Source organism: Hyperoodon ampullatus, assembly GCF_949752795.1.
Source record: "Hyperoodon ampullatus genome assembly, chromosome: 10".
Classification (NCBI taxonomy): Eukaryota; Metazoa; Chordata; class Mammalia; order Artiodactyla; family Ziphiidae; genus Hyperoodon; species Hyperoodon ampullatus.
The window spans coordinates 37,544,617-37,564,264 of NC_136923.1; positions in this window are offsets into that span (position 1 = coordinate 37,544,617).

Genomic DNA, 19,648 nt, shown 5'->3' on the forward strand with positions numbered 1-19,648 from the left:
CAGTGTCTCAAGGCCCAGCACAATGCCTGGCATAGAGAATGTGCCCAGTAGGTGTTTGATGAATAAATGAATGATCCTCAAAATGCCCTCAGAACCCTAAGCTGGCCTTGACTGAATGTTCTGGTTCCAAGCTCACTGTCAAACCCCAGGAGGGCAAAGCCTTGCCCTGAGCCTGAATGCAGGTCTGGGACCTGGGGATCCCTGCACCCTGGGGTGGGAGGGTGTGTGTGCCCAGAATTCTTTCCTAACGTGGTCCTGTTATTTAGGGATGGGCCGAGAGCCCTCTGTGAGCAGGAAGCGGGAAGGAGAGCTGGGCCTCTGTTCTCCCACCCAATCCCCGATTTGGAGGACATGCAGCCTGTAATTTGGAAGGCTAATTTGGTCTGGGGTTAGAAGGGAGCGCTCTGTGTGCTGAATGATGCCATGCTCTCCCAGGGGAGGAAGTGTCCTCTCCTCAGCTCTCAGGCACAGGCCATGCTGCTCCTGCATAGCCCCTGAGGCCTGGGCAGAGACCCCTAGACCATTGGGTAGCCAGCCCTCAGCCAGAGGAGAGGGAGAGAGGGAGAAGCCTGGGGTCCAGTCCCCTTAGCCACTGATTGCCCAGACAAGGGTTACCTTGGGTCAGTGGGCCCCAGACGTCAAAAAGAACCAACGGAGGGTCCCCAAGGATGAGGGCCTCAGAGCGCCCCAGACAGCTGCTCAGGAGAAACACTGGGGAAATGGGCACTGTGATCACTTGGCAACCCCCCACTCCTGCTGCTGCCTGAGCCCTGCCACAGAGTCACTAAACATCCCTCCAGCATGATGGGTCATCATGCTGTTTCCAGCCTCTGAACACTGTTCACCTCATCCCCTGTGAAGCCCTGTGTGACCACCAGGCTGGATCAAGCAAGATCCACTTCTGAGCTCCCACAGCGCTGTGCTTCCCACTTCACAGCACTGGGCGTTCTGCCCTATAGGTGCCTGATTGCCTCCCCCATCAGAATATGGGCTCAGTTAGGGTGGGGCCTGGTCGTGGTCCCCTTGGTGGCCCAGCCCAGGGTCTGGCTCGGCAGAGTTGGTATGACAGGACAGGCAGAGAGGCTGCTCCACTCACAGCTGTGAGGCCTTGGAGTGGCACTTCTCTGGTCCTTGGCTTGCCTGTCTGTGGACCAGGCACACAGCAGCATTTCAGTATTCGATGAACACGTGAGTGAATGAATGAGCAGCAGGTCTAGATGGTCTGCAATCCCTGCACCTCAAACCCTCCAGTTTCTCTCCTCATTCAAGCTGCAAGGCTCTCTGCCCAGGTACATGCCAGCAGGGACTGGCACTGGCCTTGGGATAAGGTGGACAAAAGCCCTAGGGACAGTCAGGGCAGGCAGGACGTACAGGGGAGCTGAGAAGCTGGGACCTTGAGAGGGTGATGGGTGACAGAGCCTTGGGGGGGAGGGCATAAAGACTTCAGGGTGACAGATAAAGTCCCCATCCCTGAACATGCCTGGTGTTTAATGACCCCGGCCTGCCTGGGGGCAGCACCCCATCCCCAACTCACCCACACTCCAGCAGCTTCTCCCGAAACTTCTGCTCAGCCTCTAACCGTCTATCACTGGGGCTGATGATTCACACGCTCCGCACCTCTTTCCTCTTCCCAACTAATTATAGCTCCTGCGTGTTTTTCCCCCTGGAAAAATGTCTTCTTAAAAAAATATATCCCCAAGCCAGCAGTAATTAATTTGGTGAGCACCAGTGTGCAATTCAGACAGACTCTGAGGACAGGAAGGTCCCAGGTATAGGGAGAGGTCTTTTGTCCAACAGAGGAAGAGACGGGTATGGGACGCAGGTGAACATGGGACACTTCAAACAGCAGAAGCTCAGCCCATCCCCCACTCTGCCTATCATGACTCCGGGGACCTTGGGGAATTACAGTCACAGTAACAGTCATGGGGACTCTATGGAGCACTACTACATGCTGGGCACAGTGCCAAGTGCCCGCCAAGTGCACTGACATTCCATCCTCTGACACCTGCTGAAGTCGGCTCTATTGGCCCCACTATGGAGAAGAGGACACGAACTCAGAACCTGCCCGGGGTCCCACAGCCGTCAGTGGTGGGGTGAAATGTGAAGCCCGTGGCACCGGTAGCGGTGGCCTGAGCAAAGGGAAGCCCAGGGTCGTTAGCCCCTCAAGAGACAGGCAAGCACATGGCCCTCTGGCCTGTCTCTCCCTCACCCACCTTCTGGGAATCACAGCAGTTCCCCTGGAACTGGGCTAGAGTTGAGACCACAAGTGTTGTCTGAGCTCTTCGTGGGGCCCAGCAAGCAGACAGCAGAGCAGATGTCTGAGCAGGTGCCCCGGCCAGGTGGGGAGAGGAGACACTGCCAGGACCGGGTCCTAGAGCAACAGTGACAGAAAGACTGAGACATTTGAGACTGGGTCAGGGAGCCAGACAGATATAGAGAGAGGGGCAGAGATGGAGACTAAAACAGAGAGACAGAGTCAGGTCTGAGTCAGAGCCCAGAGGACAAAGATAAACCCAGAGAGAAGAGACAGAGACACAGGGAAGGGGACTGAGCCCCAGACCGAGCAGCAGGGACAGCTGAGCTGGGAGAGGACCCCAGACCTGGTGTGGCCAAGGGGCTGGTTCAGCCAGAGAACCAGAGGCCTGGAGGTCTAGGAGGGAGCCAGGAGGGAGGGAGGGTTGAAAGGAAAGTGAGAGAAGAGAGATGGAGGCCCAAAGCCTCATGAGGTCAGGCTCCGCTGGCGGGGGCCCCAAGAAGATGGGGTAGCCATGGACACTCCAGCCTGGCGTGGGAGTTGGAAGCATAGTGCCTCCTCACCTCTATCAATCCAGGAAGACTGCCTGAGGAGGTGGCTCCAGAGGGGGGGAGCACATGGGCATCAGGAGAGCTGAGGTGCATGGATCAAATGAGCAGGGGGGCCCATCCCGGGAGGGCTCCCCTGGAACGGGCTCTCTGACGCTAGTCTGTCCCCGCATCTGCACCAGCGCAGAGGCAAAGACCCTCTCGGGGGGGTTAAGGAAAATCCAGGCAAGGTTAGGCCTCTCCTTTTCCCCGGGGAAGTGAAACCCTGGGGCTGTTTGTGTGGTCAGCCTGAGGCCAGAGGCCTCCTGCTTGTCCTGCAGAGGCACGTGCCTCCCAGCCAGGAATGGAGGCCGGCAAATTCAGAGCTTCCCCCTGAACCCAGGACACGGGCAGCCTTCCCTGCTGTCCTGGTGTCCTGGTATCAGGCTGGGACAACCCCCCCACACCTTATTCCCCACTGGCCATTTGGAAATATACCCCCTCTACCAGCCCCCAAAGCTAGGGGTCTGTCCCCCTCCTCAGATTTCTCAGGCAGGGCCAGGTCCCTCTCAGCTTAGGACAGGACTGTGCTTCCTTCCCCAGACCCTCAAGTCGGGGCCTGTCTCTCCCCTCAGACCCTCCAGGCTAAGCAAGGACCCCTCCCCCAGCCCCTTGGCCTCGCTCTGCCTTGGCAGCCCAGGAGGTGTCAACAGCCTCGCTAACCACAGGCAGACAGCCTTGGCTCCAGCCATAACCTCCCCCAACTCCTTTGGACACCTGACACGGCTGCTGCGTGCCCTGGGTCAGGGCCCAGTGCCCAGGACCCATGAGCCAGGCAGCTGTCGGGATTTCCGGCTCAGGGGGCCTCCGGGGCTGACACCTCTCAACCACTTTCTCGTCTGGACTCTCCTGGCCAAGTCTGTGCTCTTCTGGGGTTGGTGTCTGGATCCTGGAGCATCTATCATGGGAAGGAAGGGGGACACAGCAGGGAGCAGGTGGCCTTGGGTGACCTCGAGCCCAGAAGACTAGCACTGGCTCCCAGGATGTGTCCTTGAGCCCCAGGAATGAGGGAAGAAGTGGCTGACGATCCCTGTGAGGGGGGTTCACCAATGCAGGAGAAAGGTACCCATGCAGGCCTCTCATTCTTGGTTTGGCCACCCTGGTGGGCCTGGGACACTACAGTGATCAGGGCATTTTGATGGAAATACCTGTTTCATGGATCCCCAAGACAAGCCAAGAAATCTCCTTTTGCAATGACGTAACGGGAGGCAACACAACGTAGGGTCTGGAGTCTGACAAACCAGGTCTAGCCAGCTCAGGCTCTGGGGAGATGACCGAGCCTCAGTTTCTTCACCTATAAAATGGTGCTGCCAGTAACTCCCTCCTGAGAGAATGCTATGAATAATCGAAATTTCACACATGAAGCTCAATGAATGTGAATGGCTCTGCTTTAGGCAGCCCGGATCCCACTAGAGGCTCCGAACCTGCCCCCTCCCTGGAGCTCCCTTTCCCTTCTAGGCCCCTCTGGGCAGAAGACAGGCAGGCAGCCCTCAGCCGCTAGCCCCACTGCAGCCTTCGGCAGACCAAGCTGAGGCCGGGGGGGAAGGTGAAGGCCTAGGTGGGGCAAGGAGCCAGAAAGCCAGGCGGGTCTCCTCCTGGGTGGGACCACTGGCAGGCCCCCGGGCCACCCTCAGGTCTCTGAGCAACGGGGACTGGACTGGCTGAGTGCCTTCCTGCTCCCGCCTGGAATCCTCAGGCCACCCCAGGGTTCAGTCACCCTCTGTACCCCGACCCTGGCTCTGGCTCCCTTCCAGGCCAGCATGGACTTTGGCCCCAGCTCCTCTGACAAGCAGAGAGGGAGGACACCAGGCCCACCCCCACTGCAGACCGTTTTTAGCCCCCAAGGAACTCGGCGTCCTCCCAGCAAGGGTGCGTGGGTCTTAGCTGGGTATTAATAGCTCAGCTGGAGGAGGTGACTGGGACTTTCATAGCCAAACCCTGGAGGCCTTGCATCCTGGGCAGGCAGGGCAGCCCTCTTGTTGTCCACATGTCCTCTGCTGGCTCTCCACCATTCCTGTCCCCCAGGGGTTCTCTCATCTCCCTCCAGCCCCCACCCCCTCACACATGCCTGGTTCCCCCCTTGTTGAATCTCCCTGTGCTCCCCTGTGGGGAGGGGGAGACCTCTGGGGTCAGGACCCCAGCTGCGGGTCAACAGCTGAGGCTGGTTCGTGACCAGGCCTTGTGGGAGATGAGAACAGAGAGGCCTGTGATAAGGCTTCCTCCTTGGCACCATTCTCTGCCTGCTGGCCTCTCATTCCTGCTTTTGCCTCCTCCATCTTAGCTCCCCAACCGGCGGCTGTGTGGCCTTGTCCCCAGATCTCCGGCCATGCTGGGCCCAGAAGGGAGAAGAGGTGGGAAAACCTGGCTGGCAGAATGGAAGCCTGGAAAAAATGCCCGGGACGGTGCTGGTTGCACACGGCTCAGGGGGGAGCTGAGGCCTGAACTGGCTGCAGGGTCACCTCTCTGGGGCAGCCTGGGAGTGACAGGGCCCTGGGTGGTGACTGGGGACCTAGGGCCTTGGCACAGTTCCTCTCCTGTGACACCTCACCCCCCATGCCACAGAAGCATCTCACATACCTGCCTCGACCACTCACCCTCACTGTGTTAACTCATCTGCCCCCACTCCAGGGCACACAGTCTTGAGGGTAGAAATCAGCAACATGGATGGAGCATGGTCAACATGGAGGCGGGTGCTGTGATCATCCACGTTTCAGAGATAAGCAACCAAGGCTCCCATCCTGAGGGCAGGAAGCTGGGACTGGAGGCCAGGCCCCCAGCCTTGCTCTAGTGGCTTTGGACACAAGATCTGTGCCCAGTCCTTTTCAAACTCATGGTCAATTCCTGGAAGCCCCGTCTTATTTATCACAGGCATCCCTCTGTCACCGGTCCTAGCACACGTCACTTCCAGGATAGAGAAGACAGACTTCTGAGTCCTTTGGGGACCTCCCTCTCAGTTAGCTATGGCCTTCAGCACTGGACTGATTCTGACCTCTAACCTCTGACCCTACCTCAGCCTAAGGCCTGACCTTCACCCCAGACTGAGCTTAGCTCTCCATCCCCATCAAGTTCTGAGCAATAGCCCCTGCCCTCTGACCCCTGACTCCAAGTCAAGTCTGGACCTCTGACCATTGGACAAGAAGCCCAACCCTTGGATCTCTGACCTCAGCTCCCGTTTAAGTCTCAGCCCTTTAGGCCCAGCTTGAATCCAGGCCACCACCTGCTGGTTCCCGCCCCAGGCTGAGCCCCCAAGCCAGCCCCAGGCCTAGTCCCTGTCTCCCTTCCTGAGCCTCAGTCCTGGGCTCACCCCGGCTCCCAGCTCTCAGCTTCTCAGGCTGGAGGAGGCCCTGCATTCTCCTCACACTCATTCAGCCACCTCCACCCTGAGTTTTGAAACAAGCTGACACAAGGAGCACATCACACCAGGCGATTTATGACTTGGACTAGCAGAGGCTGGAAACATATGCTGTTTCTGGGCTGGATCTTGTTGTTTGGACCACGGGGAAGCAGAGCCCACAGCAGAGGGAAGGGAAACAGATGGGCAGATGGGCCCTCGTGCACACAGACACCACGTGGTGGGGCGTAGAGGCCCTGGGCGACCTGGGGCTGAAGCCACGCTCTTCTGGGGCAGAGAGGCAGGCGCATCCACACACTCGGCTCTGGAGGAAACAAATTATGATAAATGGGACACTCCCCTCAACTCCTGAACCTAGTTTTCTTTTTAGCCACAGAACCCATATTCACAGCAGCTCAGAGTGGAAACTGGGTCCAAGTCCCGGCTCTCCTTCCCACAGGCTGTGAGCCCTGGAGCATGCCGCTTAGCCTCAGCCTCCAACAGTGTCAGCAGCCTGATCTGTAAAATGGGGATGTGATGCTACTTTCCTCGTGGGATTTTTTGAGGACAAATGCAATTGCTGAGGCAGAGGCCCGGTGCATGCCTGGCACACGGCAAGAGCTCAGGAAGGAGCAGCTACTAATATTTTATCAAAGTCCAGCTGTTCCAACTGGAGGGTCAGTAGCCCCCCCTTCTGCTCCCACCCTAGGGCTCCTGGGGGACACAGTTTGGAAATCGTTGACCAAGATTCTGGGCTGGCAGTAGGACCAAAAGTAGCATTAGCTGACGATTATAGGAGCCAGAACAGCATGGAATTTGTCAGCATGGAATTAGGTCACAGAATTCTTAAAACAAAGAAGCCACAGAAGCCAAAAACACTCAACATCTGAAGGCACAGTGATCTCCTGGGCCAAGACTGGTGTGGACCAACCAAGAAAGAATGGATCCCTGCCTTGGACAGCAGGCTGTGGCACCGTCACATGCCTGTGGGCTTTTCCTGAGTGTCCTGGAGCACCCAGGGAGTAGAGGGCCGCTGGCTCCATCATGACCTCCAAAGCCCCGCAGTTCCTGGAGCTTTCCTGCTTCCCCATTGCCACTCTGCTCAGGTGTCCGGAAAGTCCAGCTGCTCTTGGGTGCCCCCTCTCCTTGGCCAGATTGCCTCTATGACTCCTCCCAGGACTCCCCTGCCCTGCTGCTGAGATCCCTTGGGCGAATCCCAGAGGGCCATCCCTCAGCATCCCTGCTGCCCTCCCTGGTGCCCAGGCCCTGCAGAGTGGGCTTTGGACACACCGGTGACCTTAGGCCCTACCCACTCTGGGCCAACATTTCCTCAAGAGGGAAGGAAAGGAATTGGCCCCGTGGGGAGAAGGTGAGCACCTGTGCCCTGGGAACCCACTGTGCCCCAGGCGTTTTACATCCATCATCTCTGATTCAGGAAACAGAGGGTAGGACAGGGGGAGTGACATTCCCAAGGCCACACAGCTGGGAAATGGCAGGGGGAGGATTTGACCTAAAGCTGCTGCCCTGAGAGCAGAGGCAAGAAGTGAGGTCCCAAGTGTGGGTGGGCTACCCTCAGTGTGCAGCTGCAGAGACCTACAGGCAGCACATTCTGCATGCCGATCGCTGGGGGCTCCCAGCCTCCACCATGGCTGGCTGAGCCCCGCCCCTGGTGCCATTCCCACATGATCCTTCCAGGTAACTAATGAGGGCCTGGGCACCACTCAATAATTGGCCTCATTAGGCGGCTGGGGCTGCCCAGGGGATGGGGTGGCGGATGCTGGGCCCCGTGGGGACAGACCAGACAGCCTCCCGTTAATTACCTGAAAAATCAGACAATTAGGTCTCCTGCCACCCACCTGCCCACGTCCTGCTGGCCCCTAATTATCGACGGCTGCTGAGCAGGCTGGGAGTGACCTGGATTTGGACTGATGACCAGCCACTGCCATCTCTCCCATCCCACACCCTGCATCCCTCACAGGCTGTGGACATAGAGAGCTGGGTGGGGGAGGGTTCTCTCAGGGATCTTTCTGTAGCCCCATTTTCCCAGCCCTGGACACTTCCCACCCACTATCTCTCCTGCCGAGGGCAGCTCTAGAAGAGAAGAGATGGATGTGTGGAGTCCTGGTAGCCCTCAGGGTGGAAGATGGGTGGACTGCTGGGGGAGGGGCAAAGACCTAGAAAGTGGAGTCCAAGAGGTGCGGGGGCTGATGAAGTGGCTGGCCTCCCCCTTGGGCCTGGCTCCTCCAGGGAAAAAATGCCAGACTGTATTCAGGTGTTAAGAATGGCCGAGAAGATGAAGCTGAGAGCCCTCCTGTGGGCCCTGGCCCAGCCCAGGGGATGCTGGGGGACCTGGGCCTGATCTTGGAATCCCCCCACTCAGGAGAGAAGGACCTAGACAAAGCATGACCATGATATAGCTTGTGGTGTTGGGGGAGGTGTGGAGAGAGGGGCTTGGCTTGGCTGGGGTGGTCCTGGAAGGCCTCCCAGAGGTGATGACCTTTAGGCTGAGCCAGGTTGGAGGGTGCACTGTTCCAGGCAGAGGGAACAGCACATGTGAGGGCCTGGAGGTGCATCCTTTTCTGCTTTTGCTGAAAGCAGTGACAGTGAGGCCGGGTACCCCTCAGCAAGTATCTACCATGTACCAGGCCATCGGGTGAGGGTGGCTAGACTGGCCCTGCCCCAGGAGGGCTGTGCAGGGGAGCTGGGATGGGGGGCAGGGATGCAGGCACAAGCCAGACAGACATGAACCCCAGGCCTCATGCAGCTTACAGTCTCACAAGGCACATTTTGTTCCTGTTCTTGTGTTGTGTGGTAGGTCACCAATGTCCATTATATGGTGTATAGTTGGCTGGATGGATGGACAGACGGATGGCAGACGGACCCTCCCAGGTGAAGATGAAGAGCTTGAGACAGAGCAGACCTGTTACTTCCCAGCTTCTGCACCGTCCACCTCTACTAATGTCGTGCAAGAGCCCTGGGCCAGAAAGAGGAGGGATCTTTCCCAGGCTCTGCCCCTCCCTCCACTGCATTTTATCTCCCCAACTGGCTCTGGCTCTCCCAGAGGTTGAGCACCCTGCCCTGTCTACCAATCTTGCACTCCAAGCCATTTTTACCTTTGCCTGAGGGAATAACCTTGTGGGACATTCAGCTGCGACTGGAGATTGGAGGGGGGATGGGGTCCAGGGGTTGGGACTCCTGGATCAATGTGATGGAGTATCAATGAGAGGAAGCAGGGAGAGGAGTTCAGCCTCCGGAGCTCACCAACTTGGGTGGGATATTTTTGAGAGGGAGGTCAATTACATTTGTGTTTATTCCTTATTTATCTCTTTAAATATAGTATTTGATTAATGTAAAGGAATATCTGTGACAATACATAATAACATAATGGACACTGGTGACCTATTCCACAGCACAAGAACAGGAAGGAAGTGTGTCTCGTGAGACTGTAAGTGCCATGAGGTTCACGTCTGTCTTGCTTGTACCTGCATGCCCCGCCCCCAGCACCACAAATAGCACCTGGCACCCCGTGGGCCACTAACAGACGTTCATTGGTGGAATCTCCCTGCGTGTGCCACCCCTACCCAACTCCTGCCTCCCCCAGTGTACCAAGAATCTTGGTTTATCACTTCTGTTCTTTTGTAAGAGCTTTATCATACACATATGAATGCCTAAAACAGTATTGTGTAGTTTTACTCTGGTGGGGGACTTTATAAAAATGGCTTTGAACTGAATGTAGTTTCTTGCAATTTGTGTTCTTCATTCTACGTTATGGTTTAGGACTCACCCCTGCTGCTGTGGGAGCTGTGGCTGATTTCTCAATTCTCCTGTCACTGGATGTTTGTGTTGCTCTTAGTTTCTCCTCAGGAACAGTGCTGCTAAAAACATCATTATTTTGGGGGGATTTTATTATCATTATTGTTATCACTTGTCTTGTTCTCATCCTGGCAGAGTACACACTCCCTCTTCTCCCCGACCCCCCTGCACACACAGGTACTTCCCAGGCACACTGGTGCCCCAGAACGAGGCTCCCTGTGACCTGAGCCAACCCTGGAGGGGTGAGGGATGGGTAGGTCTGGGTAGGGGTTCAGCTGCAGCGACTCCGTGTATCTCATATCTGGATGAATACCCGTGCACCCCACCTTGAGTCAACCTCATAAGTACATCTGGCTCCATGTTCAGAACAAGATGAAATGGAGAAACAGGCTGTGTAGTTGGATGGTCCTGGGTTCAAAGGCCCAGTTCATCTTGCACAAGCTCTACAACCTTGGGTGAGTCAATTCTTCTTTCTGAGCCTCAGTTTCCTCATGTGTAAAGTGGGGGTAATCTTAGGACCACCCTCACAGAACATTACAGGGAGCCCCGTGAGTGCTCAGTGGCGGGCAGGGATAGCTGATATCGTTGCCGTTGCCCTTTTCCCTACTCCTGCTTTGGCTTCTTCTGCTCTCCATCTATGGCGCTTTCCAAGGCATCCCATGGCCACCCCTAAGGATGAGAAAGCTGAGGCACGGCGTATGGAGGGCCCCTACCCAGGGACCTGTATGTCCCAGCCCATTCCCTGCTGCAGGGCTGATTGGCCCCCCTCCAGTGTATTTCCCACTGCCTCTGTGGGGTCTGTGTGTGTGCAAAGGACAGCCATGCTGTCCCCTCTCCACCACGTGATCCATGCCCTGCCACTGAGCCTCTTGTGCTCCTTCTCGCACTGTCTCAGCCCTGTGGTGTGAAGCTGGGGATGGCAGAGAGGGCAGCACCAGAAGGCCACCAGGGCCAGCAGCCCATCGTGCAGCCTGTCCCCAGCCTCCTGTCTGGGCCCCACCATTACCTCCCCCATCCCATGGGCACCTGGAGTCCCCACCCTCCTTGACCAGCCCCCTTTTGTGCGGAGGACCCCAGATCCTGCCTGGCTTAGGGCCTCCCGGACCCTGACACAGCCTCCACCCTGCTCTGAGGGGTGGTCACACGATGGGCTCTCTCAGCCCTGTACCAAGGGTGTGACAGGGAGCCTGATGCTGCCTCTCCAGACAGATGGAGCAGGTGGGGCTGGGAGAGAAGGCCTTGGAGTGCCCAGGAGTCAGGTGCTTAATTTTGCAATCGCACCCAGTTTTTGGATGAAGATTTGGGGCTCAGTGTCAGGCCGCAAGGAAGGAGAGTGGGGGACCAGGAGCCCAGATCTGCGCCCTCTGCTGTCACTGCTTGCATTCAACAGGGCTGAGCTGAAGGGGGGCGGTCTCCTCCAAACACAGACTTCCTGCTGGAAGGAGCCCACTGCTACCACCCAGCAAGGCTGGCCCCCTCCATGGTGTGGGGCCAGGGATCAGGGCCAGCCTTCACCCCCCAGTTCTGCTCCAGAAGCACTGGCCTCCCTGGAGAGAAGTGGGTGAGAAAGGGCCGTTCCCTTGAATGCCTTGCACCCCTTCTTCCCACCTGCCAACATCCGCGTTTCTCCAGCTCCTTTCAGGGAACCCCCTCCCCACTGCTGCTGCAACATTCCCTCCGGGGTCCCGCCCCCACAGCACACCCCCCCCCGCCCCTCCTCCGGCCTCGGGGCTGGAGCACAGTAATTCGAGTTATTTTTAGCCAAGCCGCATCCTCCTAGAGACTCGAGTCAAGGGGAAACCGCCCCCGCACCTCCAGGCTGCTTGCAAAAAAAGATCGATTAAAACCAGTGCTTGGACGGCTCGTGCCAGGCAGGCGGGCCAGCTCTGAGACAGAGCGAGGACCCTGGGTCTCTCACCCGCAGGCTCCCCGTGCTGAGGCCCGGTTGTTAGGGGTGGCCGGGGTCCCCCACATGCCCCTCACTGCCACCACTCAGCAGCTGTCCTCAGCCCACCCTCTCCTGGCCCCATCTCCGTCATCCCCGCGGGTGGTGAAGAGGGCGTCACGGGAGCCATCCCCACTCTCCCATCCCCCTCTGGGCGGGGTGCCTTGGGGGTGGGCAGCCTACGTGTTTCCAGGGGAATTTGGGGGGCAGGGAGGGACCCCTTTATCACCTGCCTGGCCTTCTGGCTGATTCAAGCCTTGTCCCAGAGGGGCTATCAAATGGGACAGAGAGGGACTTCCCTGGCGGTCCAGTAGTTAAGACTCCACGCTCCCACTGCAGGGGGTGCGCCTTCAATGCCTGGTTGGGGAACTAAGATCCCACGTGCCGCGTGGTGTGGCAAAACAAAACAAAAACAAAAAAGAGGAACAGAGACCGTGGGCCAGGCCCCGTAAGCACTTGGCATGAAAGGGTCCCTGGAGCCTCCCCACAACCCCTAGTGTAGTAGGTGGTGCCCTCATCCCCATCTCAAAGGGAGGTCACGGAGCCACAGGAGGACAGAGTGTTTGCTCAAGGTCACCCAGCTGCTAAGTGTCAAGGCAGCATCTGGGTCATGCCCTCCAACCTTTACCAGTGGACAGACCGTGAGGCCTGAGAATGTGATGACCAACTAATGAACAGGTGTGGGGGGACACAGAAAGGAAGGACTGACAATGCTGTACGGGGTTCCCATCTGCTGTGGATGCCACAGCACACTCTCTCAGAGGCACGCCCCTCAACTAGGATGTGGCCCTCCTTTTCGCAAGCTGTCATCAGTGTGCGTCTCAGGTAGCATCCCAGCCCAGAAGAGCTTCCAGGAGTGGCCTTGACAGAGGAGAAGGAGCTGGGTGACCCTGGGCAAGACACTTTACCTTTCTGGGCCTCTGTTTCCTCATCAGCAACATGGGGTTAACAAGAGAAGCCACTCTGCGGGTGTGGCGAGCACTGGCAACAGCTGATGCACAGCTCCTGGCTCCCGGCCCCAGCACGATGCCCATTTCCTGCCCAGGCCCTAGATTTAGGACTGTGTGCTGGAAGGTGAGGAAACCCACTGTGGGCCAGGCCTCTGGGGCTTTGGGGGTGCAGTGACAGCTCAGGGAGGCCCTGATCAGTTGGGGTCCGGTGCCAGAGAGTCACAGGGAGCAAATGCCAGCTTGTGCCCGCTCAGCCCCTCCCACCTCTCCCTGACCTTACACGGCCTGCCTTTGAGCCCCAGCAGCATCCCTCCTTTCCCAGGAAGGCTGCAGAGTCCCTCTTCCAAATCCCAGAGGCTCCTACCTAGATGGACCCCTCTCTGTTCTACATCTTGGGGTCCTGTGCCCACAGCTTCCTCCTGTCCCAGTCCCTCAGGCTCTGCACATAATAGATGCTCCAGGTGATCGTGGCAGTAGCCCTGGCCCAGCAGACATAAGGTTTCGAGCTCAGAGCCTCACAGGGCCCATCCACCTATCTCCTAAGTGGAGCCAGGAATCACCCGTTCTGTTTGTTTGCTCCATCACGGAGAATCTCCCCCCAGCCTGTGTGGCTGACCCCATTTTACATGGGGCAGGGGCAGCAGGAGAGTGAGGTGCAGGCCCTGGGAATCTGGGCGATTTGCCCAGGCACCCACTGTTTAGAAAGGGCAGTGCTTGGGCCAAAGCCTGTTGTCTAGGGCCACAAGCCCTTCTCGCTCAGGGGCACTCAATGGGACCTTTAGGGTCCCTAGCTCTCCTGACTGTGCCCCTCTTCAGAGCCCCAGCTCCTTTCTGCTCTTTTTGGTCCCTTGTTCCTCCCTAAACAGGGCCAGGCCTCCTCCCTCACTCAGTCCATTATGCGCTGAGGCTGGGAGGGGGTTTACTGAAGCACTAAATGAGGAGCAGGCAAGGGCAGGCCTTCCCCAGACCTGGACCCCCACCGTGGGACACAGCCCTCCTGGCCCTCGTTGCCTGCCCCAAACCCCCCTGGTCTGACCACCCTGGTTCCCTGCCTGACTTTGCCACATACTCTCTGTGTGCTTTGGGCAAGTCCCTGCTCCTCTCCAGACCTCAGCTTCCCCACCTATAGGCTTGGAGACGGGAACCAGATGATCTTCAAGGCTCCTTCCCCAATGCTGGTTTTCTCAACTCTGCCAGGGGCTCCTGGGTCGCAGCCTCTGTGTCCTGGGAGAGAGTAGGGACTTGGAGAGTTGGGGGTTTGAAACCTTAGGGAGGTGAGAGCCGCCTTGTTCATTCAGAATAATTATTGCAAAAGCTACTACACCCTTCCCTCTCCCCCCCTTAAAGAATCTTTCACCTGATCCTGAGGCAGGGGTGGTCCTGGGATCCAGCCCCTGGGCCATAATGGGGGCTGAGAAAGGAGCCCTCCCCTACCCCCAGCCTCTCTTTTCCCTAGGAAGGCACACACAGGCCATAGGGGCATCCAGGCAGGATGGGGCTAAAGGAGAAAAGGGAGCTGGAGGGGCTGCGGTTGCTATGGCAGTGACACTGCTGGCTCTACTGGAGGCTGCTGTGGGGAAGAGAGTGGGTCCCTCCCAATCCTCAGCTTCATTGTTCGCTTTCACATGCTCTTTTTTCACCTCAGAAGCAGGGGTGAGAGTTGGGGGAGCCCCTTAGAGGTGTAGTCCTGCTCTGTCCAGCCCCCTCTCCTGCCCACCTACTCCATTGCTCCCTTCCTGGCAGGTCAGTCCTCTGTACTGCTGAGTGCCCTCTCCTTCAAGCCTGGCCAGTCCCTGCCTGCCTGAGGCCCACAGACCCCAGCCCCGCCCCAAACTGGCAGGAGCCTGCCCTCCACCCAGGGACACTGCCACCACCACCAACACCCCTTCCTTTCTAGGCGTGTTCTGGGAGGGCCCAGTGGGTCTGAGTGGAGGCAGAGCCAGCACAATGGACCCCCCCCCAACTCTGGGCATCTGTTGGCCATAGAGGCCAGGGCTTCTTCCAGGTCACCAGTCAGTGTCACAGGGCTTCCGCCATGACCTCACTGGGCACACACCATCCCATACTCCTCTGGCCCTGGGGGGCATCTGGACCACAGTAGCTCTCCATTTGGCTGTGGGACCTCTAGCAAGTCATGCCCAAGGGCTCCATCTCCCCATCTTTGAAATAGGGTAATGGGAACCCTGCCAGCTCCCAAGACTGCTGTGTGGTCTCGGGAATGCTCAGCCAGGCCCAGGAGGCTTCCTGCCTGCTTGGCACTCCCTCCACTATCTCTCCCTCCACTGTCACAAGCGAAGAGACTGAGGCTCAGAGAGATGAAGTCACTCCACTGGTGAGCAGTGGTCAGAATTTGAACCCGAGGGACTTCCCTGGTGGTCCAGTGGTAAAGAATCCGCCTTCCAACGCAGGGGACGCGGGTTCGATCCCTCGTTGGGGAACTAAGATCCCATATGCCACAGGGCAACTAAGCCCGTGCACCACAACTACTGAGCCTGTGCACCTCAACGAGAGACCCCATGTGCCACAAACTGCAGAGCCCATGCGCCCTGGAGCCCACGTGCCACAACCAGAGAAAGAAAAACCCGCATGCCACAACTAGAGAGAAGCGCAGCGCCGCAATGAAGAGCCCGTGCACCACAACAAAAGATCTCACATACCTCAGTGAAGATCCCACGTGCAGCAACTAAGACCCGATGCAGGGAGGGAGGGAGGGAGGAAGGGAGAGAGGGAGGGAAGGAGGAAGGAATTTGAACCCGAGTCAGTCTGATGTCAAAACCCATTCCTTGGGCTTCGCTAGTGGTGCAGTGGTTAAGAATCCACCTGCCAATGCAGGGGACACGGGTTCGACCCGTTGTCCGGGAAGATCCCACATGTCACGGAACAATTAAGCCCGTGTGCCACAACTATTGAGCCTGCACTCTAGAGCCCGTGCTCCGCAACAAGAGAAGCCACCGCAATGAGAAGCCCGCACACCACAACGAAGAGTAGCCCCCGCTCGCCGCAACTGGAGAAAGCCTGTGTGCAGCAATGAAGACCCAACACAGCCAAAAAAACCCCAAATTAAATAAATTAATTAAAATAAAACCCGTTCCTTTAACCCCCAACAGACATAGCCTCTAGTAACTCTGATGTGGACCAGCAGGGGCTGTGCCCAGGGATACCCACAGGCTCCACTTTCTCTGCCCTGTTCCCTCTCTGGGGGAAGACACCCTATACCACCACTACCAGGAGCTTGAAGCCAGGGGAGACTCAACCTACCCAGAGAACCTGTCAAGAATGGGCAGACAGGGGCTTGTGGGGGGTGGGGAATGGGTGCCAGAAGCAGGGGTGTGAGAGGTCTGGGAGGCTCAAAGGACTTCTTCTCAAAGGAGGGGAGCTCCAGACGGCCTGCGGTGGCCCTATTCCATCTGCGGTCCTGTGCTGCCCCCATGTGGAAGACAGGCTCACATTCCCCAGTGGAGACATCACTTCTGGGCCAGGAGCCCCCCAGAGGGAAAATCAGTGGCCTGGGGCTACGAAGGTGTCTCCAGTGACTGGAGGAATGCGCTGCACCCCCAAGCCTCTGCAGGACCTGTCTTCTCTCTTCCTGACAGATCCTGGATCCCAGCCTGGCATTGCAAGCTGCCCACCACCTTTCCTTCTCCCAGGAGCTTCGAATCCCAGACTTTTGGAGGAAAGTGAACTTGAGAGTTGTATTTTCCAACCCTCCATCCCATATTTCAACTCCATCCCCAGGAATTCCTCGTATCTGAGAGCTTACTACCTCTGGGAGCAGCCCATGGTTTGGAAGAAAATCTGACTGCAAAAATGACCCTTGCCCATGGTATTTGCCTCCCTCAGTCATAGCTCTGCCCTCTGGGGCCACAAGAACCAAGTGGCCTCTCACAGGAATTTCTAAGCAGATCCACAGCTTAACCCGGTGCTTAGGGGCCTCCTCTCTGACCCCCAGTCTTCTTTCCCACAGGTAAAACATCCTGCTTCTGATAAGCCACTCTGGTTGCTCCTATCTGGGCACACTGGTAGTCCCTGTCCTCTAGAACTTCAGGACTGAGGGGACCCAGCACCCCTAAGGACTGTCATGTCCTTCCATCCTGGCCCTTCTTTGGATCCTGTGCTCATTTTTAGCATTCACTTGACACTGACATTTCACATAAGCCATTTCTGCCTCCCCAGAGCCCTTGTGGGGAACAGCATGGCTGGGACGAACAATGACTGAACACCTAACGTATACTCAGCACAGTGTTCCGTGCTTTACTCAAATTATCCGGTTTACCTGATAAAGGAAACTGAAGATGATTCAAAGAAATGGAGAGATATCCCATGCTCTTGGATTGGAAAAATTAATATTGTTAAAGCAGCCACACTACCCAAAGCAATCTACAGATTTAATGTGGTCCTTATCATATTTCCCGTGCCATTTTCCACAGAACAAGAACAAATAATCCTAAAATGTACATGGAATCATACAACACTGAGAATTGCCAAAGCAATCCTGAGGAAAGAGAACAAAGCTGAAGGCATAACCCTTCCAGACCTCAGACAATACTACAAAGCTACAGTAATCAAAACAGAGTGGTATCAGCACAAAAACAGATATATGGATCAATGGAACAAATAGAGAGCCCAGAAATAAACTCATACACCTATGATCAATTAATCTTCAACAAAGGAGGCAAGAATATGCGATGGAGAAAAGGCAGTCTCTTCAGCAAGTGGTGGTGGGAAAGTGGCACACCCCATGTAAATGAATGAAGTTAGAACACACCCTCATACTATACACAAAAATAAACTCCAAATGGCTTAAAGACTTAAATATAAAACAGGATACCATAAAACTCCTAGAAAGGAACAAAGGCAAAATATTCTCTGACGTAAATTGCAGCAATGTTTTATTAGGTCAGTCTCCCAAGGCAATAGAAATAAAAGCAAAAATAAACAAATGGGGCCTAATCAAACATAAACCTTTGCACAGCAAAGGAAACCATAAACAAAATGAAAAGACAACCTACAGATTGGGAGAAAATATTTGCAAACAATGCAACTGACAAGGGATTAATTTCCAAAATATACACACAGTTCATACAACTCAATATCAAACAAAGCAAAACAAAACAACCCAATCAAAAATGGGCAGAAGACCTAAATAGACATTTCTCCATAAAAAACATACAGATGCCAACAGGCACATGAAAAGATGCTCAACATTGCCAATTATTAGAGAAATGCAAATCAAAACCATGAGGTATCACCTCACACTGGTCAGAATGGCCATCACCAAAAAGTCTACAAGTAATAAATGCGGGAAAGGATGTGGAGAAAAAGGAACCCTTCTGCACTGTTGGCGGGAATGTAAATTGGTGCAGCCACTATGGAAAACAGTAGGGAGGTTCCTTAAAAAACAAAAAATATAGTTACCATATGACCCAGCAATCCTACTCCTGGGCATATATCTGGAGAAAACTCTAATTCAAAAAGATACATGCACCCCAGTGTTCATAGCAGCACTATTTACAATAGCTAAGACATGGAAGCAACCTAAATGTCCATCGACAGATGAATGGATGAAGATGATGTGGTGTGTGTGAGTGTGTGTGTGTGTGTGTGCGTGCGCATATATATGGAATACACACAATAGAATACTACTCAGCCATAAAAAGAATGAAATAATGCAATTTGCAGCAATATAGATAGACCTAGAGATTATCATCTTAAGTGAATCAAGTCATAAAGAGAAATCACCTATGATATCACTTATATGTGAAATCTAAAATATGACACAAATGAGCTTATTTATGAAACAGAAACAGACTCACAGACACAGAAAGCAAACTTATGGTTACGAAAGGGAAAGGGTGGGGGAGGGATAAATTAGGAGATTTGGATCAGCAGATACAAACTACTATCTATAAAATAGATAAACAACAGGGTTCTACTATATAGCACAGGGAACTATATTCAATTTCCTGTAATTAACCATATGAAGAATATGAAAAAGAATATATATACATGAATCACTCTGCTGTACATGAGAAATTAACACAAGATTGTAAATCAATTATACTTCAATTAAAAAAAAATTATCCGGTTTAACCCCACAAGACAATTACTATTTTCATCTGCAGGTTATACTCAGAACTGAGGCTTAGAGAGCACAGATCTGGACCAAGTAGAAAAGCTGACTTTTGTCTCTGTGAAATCCCTCCAGGCCGACTGACCTCTTGCCTCCTGATTCTGCCATCTGCCTGGATTGGTGAAGTACATATATTTAATTCCTCAAACATTTATCAGGTCCCCACATGTACCTGGCACTGTGCCAGGCACAGAAAAAATCACCCCAGATGTCTCTGACCCTATAATTTAAATGAGTAAGCCCCAGTGGATCCTACTCGGGCTGTAGCTCTAGACAAGGCCTGGACAAGACAATACCACTGCAGGCCCCATGGCTCAGGCAGATCACATCCAGCCCCGCCGAGTCCAAGGTCTGTCTGGTCACCTAGGCCTCACATCTCTCTGTGTCTTGTGCCCAAGGCATTTACAAGGGGCCTGGGTTGATAGACGTTCTGCTGAGTCCAGGTAGTAGTTCTGCCCAAGGCTATGCCACAGAGGTCAGCAAGTGGGCACAGGCCTCTGCACAGACAGAGATGGGGCAAGAACTGCTGACACACAGAGGGTGAGGAGGAAGGGCTGGAGGAAGCCCTGGAGGAAGGGCTAAGTTCTTCACCTTTATTGTGTTAGAAACTCCTTTGACATCTGGTGATGTTTACTGAC